At 58.5% G+C, this 5,000-nt stretch overlaps 2 non-coding genes and 1 pseudogene across 2 annotated transcripts; all 3 read left to right on the top strand.

Annotated features, from left to right (window-relative positions):
• The first annotated feature begins 256 nt into the window (after positions 1-256).
• Positions 257-2,067, top strand: LOC146144147 (small subunit ribosomal RNA). The gene has a single exon (XR_014500524.1). It is a non-coding gene; the product is annotated as a small subunit ribosomal RNA (ribosomal RNA).
• Positions 2,068-2,314: 247 nt separating this feature from the next.
• Positions 2,315-2,468, top strand: LOC146144146 (5.8S ribosomal RNA). Its single transcript, XR_014498867.1, has one exon. It is a non-coding gene; the product is annotated as a 5.8S ribosomal RNA (ribosomal RNA).
• A 271-nt stretch (positions 2,469-2,739) lies between these two features.
• LOC146144145 (large subunit ribosomal RNA) lies at positions 2,740-4,852 on the top strand (annotated as a pseudogene).
• The last annotated feature ends 148 nt before the right edge of the window (positions 4,853-5,000 follow it).

Below are 5,000 nucleotides of genomic sequence, written 5' to 3'. Positions count from 1 at the left end.
TGAGCGGTCGCTTCGGCGAAGTTGTCTGGCGTGCGTTGCGCTCGCGCCGGTGTTGGCGACGTGGCGGTCGAAAGGCCTGCCGACGAAGTCTTACTCCGGCGGGTGCGACGGGCGGTGACGGTTTTCTGAGTTCGGGCAGCCGAGCAAAGAACGAAATTTTAACGGAGAGAAGCCTTCGGGTTTCGCATCGACCGAGCGACGGCGCCGCATCAGCGGCGCCTCCTTCGTCGGCCTTTCGGGGCTACGCTAAAGTAGCTACCTGGTTGATCCTGCCAGTAGTCATATGCTTGTCTCAAAGATTAAGCCATGCAAGTCTAAGTACGAGCTCTCGTACAGTGAAACTGCGAATGGCTCATTAAATCAGTTATGGTTCATTTGATCGTACGTTTTACGTGGTTAACTGTGGAAATGCTAGAGCTAATACATGCGTGAAGCGCCGACCTCGCGGGAGGCGTGCTTTTATCAGACCAAAAACCGACCGGGCTTCGGCCCGCAACCTTTGGTGACTCTGGATAACTTTGCGGATCGCACGGTCTCGCACCGGCGACGGATCATTCAAGTGTCTGCCCTATCAACTTTCGTCGGTACGGTACTGGCCTACCGAGGTTCTTACGGGTAACGGAGAATCAGGGTTCGATTCCGGAGAGGGAGCCTGAGAAACGGCTACCACATCCAAGGAAGGCAGCAGGCGCGCAAATTACCCATTCCCGACGCGGGGAGGTAGTGACGAAAAATAACAATACAGGACTCTAAACGAGGCCCTGTAATTGGAATGAGTACACTTTAAAACCTTTAACGAGTATCCATTGGAGGGCAAGTCTGGTGCCAGCAGCCGCGGTAATTCCAGCTCCAAAAGTGTATATTTAAGTTGTTGCGGTTAAAAAGCTCGTAGTTGGATTTTGGGCGCAGGCGGCCGGTCCGTCGCAAGGCGTGTACTGGCCGTCCTGGCCTCACCTCCGGTTCTCCGCCGGTGCCCTTGACTGAGTGTCGGCGGCGGCCGGAACGTTTACTTTGAAAAAATTAGAGTGTTCAAAGCAGGCGATTCGCCTGAATAATGGTGCATGGAATAATGGAATAGGACCTCGGTTCTATTTTGTTGGTTTTCGGAGCGCGAGGTAATGATTAAGAGGGACAGACGGGGGCATTCGTACTGTGCCGTTAGAGGTGAAATTCTTGGATCGGCGCAAGACGAACGACTGCGAAAGCATTTGCCAAGAATGTTTTCTTTAATCAAGAGCGAAAGTCAGAGGTTCGAAGACGATCAGATACCGTCCTAGTTCTGACTATAAACGATGCCAACTAGCGATCGGGGGGCGTTAGTTTTACGACCTCTCCGGCAGCTTGCGGGAAACCAAAGTCTTTGGGTTCCGGGGGAAGTATGGTTGCAAAGCTGAAACTTAAAGGAATTGACGGAAGGGCACCACCAGGAGTGGAGCCTGCGGCTTAATTTGACTCAACACGGGAAATCTCACCCGGCCCGGACACAGTGAGGATTGACAGATTGAGAGCTCTTTCTTGATTCTGTGGGTGGTGGTGCATGGCCGTTCTTAGTTGGTGGAGCGATTTGTCTGGTTAATTCCGATAACGAACGAGACTCTGGCTTGCTAACTAGTTACGCGACCCAATCGGTCGGCGTCTAACTTCTTAGAGGGACTAGTGGCGTTTAGCCACACGAGATTGAGCAATAACAGGTCTGTGATGCCCTTAGATGTTCGGGGCCGCACGCGCGCTACACTGACCGGATCAGCATGTGCTCGCCTTGGCCGACAGGTCTGGGTAACCCGCTGAACCCCGGTCGTGCTAGGGATAGGGAATTGCAATTATTTCCCTTGAACGAGGAATTCCCAGTAAGCGCGAGTCATTAGCTCGCGTTGATTACGTCCCTGCCCTTTGTACACACCGCCCGTCGCTACTACCGATTGAATGGTTTAGTGAGGTCCTCCGATTGGACCTGGCGCGGCCGGCAACGGTCGAGCCGGCGTCCGAGAAGACGATCTAACTTGATCATTTAGAGGAAGTAAAAGTCGTAACAAGGTTTCCGTAGGTGAACCTGCGGAAGGATCATTAACGGTCTCGCAAACGCTTCGGCGAACGCGAAACTCGGACAAGCGAGAGAAAAAGTCTTTGCTACCCGGCGCCCGACCCGCGAGGAGCGGCGCGCCGGCCGGCGATTCGGTCACCCGGTAATGTTTGCGCGTCGAGTGCCGCGGTGCCGCGCGCTCCGGCTTCAAGCGTCGGCCTGGCCGACCGCTCGGCGCGGTCTATTTTGTCACCCTATAGTGCGAGGCACTGTGCGAGCGAAACAATCGTGGATGGCTCTTGGCGGTGGATCACTCGGCTCGTGAGTCGATGAAGGACGCAGCTAGCTGCGTGAATTAGTGTGAATTGCAGGACACATTGAGCATCGACGTTCTGAACGCAAATTGCGGCCTCGGGTCAATCCCGGGGCCGCGCCCGCCTCAGGGTCGCGTTGCAAACGTTCCGCGCGGGGATTTCTCCGCGCGGCTGCTGCGGCGTCGGACGCGCGAGCGCCCGTCCCGCTCAAGACAGCACGGCACGATGCGCGACGATCGCGACCAGAATCCCGCGCGGCGGCGGCGAGTCGACCTCGAAGAGGCCAACGGCTGGCGGCTCAAGGGCGGGAATCGAGGTGCGCGGCGGCGCGCGGCGCCGACGGCGAGCGCGGAACGGGAAGAATAGTCCCGGTCCTTACTTTCGGCCTGAGGTCGGACGAGGCTACCCGCTGAATTTAAGCATATTACTAAGCGGAGGAAAAGAAACTAACGAGGATTCCCTCAGTAACGGCGAGTGAAGCGGGATGTGCCCATCGCCGAATCCGCGCGCTTTTGGAGTGCGCGGAATTGTGGCGTACGGAATTCGTCACGGCGCGCTTCGCCGGTCGCCCGCGTCCTTCTGATCGAGGCCTTTTCCCAGAGCGGGTGTCAGGCCCATGGCGGCGACAGGCGGGCGCGCTACGGCGTCTTCCCAGAGTCGGGTTGTTTGGGAATGCAGCCCAAAGCGGGTGGTAAACTCCATCTAAGGCTAAATACGGTCACGAGACCGATAGCGAACAAGTACCGTGAGGGAAAGTTGAAAAGCACTTTGAAGAGAGAGTTAAAGAGTACGTGAAACCGTCGAGAGGCAAACGGGAGGGCCTGTCGGGTCGCCCGGTCGCTTTCAGCCGGCCCCCTGTCGGCGACGTTGTCGTGCGGACCCTCACGGGCCGCCGGCGGCGCCGCCCGATCGGGGACCAGCGCACTAGCGCCGGGCGAAGGCCGCGACCGTCTGGACGGCGGCGAGAAGGCCGCGCGCAAGGTAACCCGGCCTCGGTCGGGTACTATAGGCGCGCGTGTCCGTCGGCCCGCCGTTCGGGCGAGGAGAGATCGCCGCGTCTGCCCTTCGGGGCCGAGCGCCCGGTGCCGGCTGGGGCGTCGTGGGTCGGGGACTGTTCTCAGTGCCCAGCCTCTTCGTCTCGGTCGCGCTTCCGGTGTCGTTTCGCGAGGCGCACGGGGTCCGCGGCTGAAGTCAGCCACCTTCCCGACCCGTCTTGAAACACGGACCAAGGAGTCTAACGTGAGCGCGAGCCACGGGGCAGTACGAAACCCATGGGCGCAGTGAAAGTGAATGTCGGCGCGGTCCGGCGGAGGTGAGACGTCGTCGTTCGCGGCGGCCGCATCACCGGCCGATCTCGTCCGCTTTGCCGGAGAGGTCGAGCGAGAGCGTTCGCGTTGGGACCCGAAAGATGGTGAACTATGCCTGAAGAGGTTGAAGCCAGAGGAAACTCTGGTGGAGGACCGTAGCGATTCTGACGTGCAAATCGATCGTCAAATTTGGGTATAGGGGCGAAAGACTAATCGAACCGTCTAGTAGCTGGTTCCCTCCGAAGTTTCCCTCAGGATAGCTGGCGCTCTGTCGCAGTTTTATCTGGTAAAGCGAATGATTAGAGGCCTTGGGGACGAAACGTCCTCAACCTATTCTCAAACTTTAAATTGGTAAGAAGCCCGACTCGCTTAATTGGAGCCGGGCATGGAATGCGAGTGCCAAGTGGGCCACTCTTGGTAAGCAGGACTGGCGATGCGGGATGAACCGAACGCCGGGTTAAGGCGCCCGACGCGACGCTCATCAGAGCCCACAAAAGGTGTTGGTTGATCTAGACAGCAGGACGGTGGCCATGGAAGTCGGAATCCGCTAAGGAGTGTGTAACAACTCACCTGCCGAATCAATCAGCCCTGAAAATGGATGGCGCTGGAGCGTCGGGCCTATACCCGGCCGTCGCGGCGGTACGAGCACACCGGTGCGCTAGGCCGCGACGAGTAGGAGGGCCGCGGCGGCGTGCGTCGAAGCCTAGGGCGCGAGCCCGGGTGGAGCAGCCGTCGGTGCAGATCTTGGTGGTAGTAGCAAATATTCAAATGAGAACTTTGAAGGCCGAAGTGGAGAAGGGTTCCATGTGAACAGCAGTTGAACATGGGTCAGTCGATCCTAAGGAATAGGCGAATGCCGTTCTGAAGCGGGGCGATGCTCGTCGTTGCCCCGGCGGACCGAAAGGGAATCGGGTTAATATTCCCGAACCTCGACGCGGAGATCGGCGCTTCGGCGCCTGGTGCGGCAACGCAAGCGAACTCGGAAACGTCGGCGTGGGTCCCGGGAAGAGTTCTCTTTTCTTGGTAAGGGTGCGGCGACCCTGGAATCGGTTTGCCCGGAGATAGGGACATGGGCCCCGCAAAGCACCACGTCTCTTGTGGTGTCCGGTGCGCTCGCGTCGACCCGTGAAAATCCGAGGGAGATGGTGTAAGTTTCGTGCGAGGTCGTACCCATATCCGCAGCAGGTCTCCGAGGTGAACAGCCTCTGGCCGATAGAACAATGTAGGTAAGGGAAGTCGGCAAACTAGATCCGTAACTTCGGGAAAAGGATTGGCTCTAAGGGCCGGGTCGGTCGGGCTGAGGCACGAAGCGGGCGACGGGACTGTACCGGACTGGGCGAACGCCTGCTCTCACGGGCG

Source organism: Ascidiella aspersa, chromosome 5, assembly GCF_963924565.1.
Source record: "Ascidiella aspersa chromosome 5, kaAscAspe10.2, whole genome shotgun sequence".
Taxonomy (NCBI): Eukaryota; Metazoa; Chordata; class Ascidiacea; order Phlebobranchia; family Ascidiidae; genus Ascidiella; species Ascidiella aspersa.
This window is presented reverse-complemented; position numbering and strand designations above follow the sequence as displayed.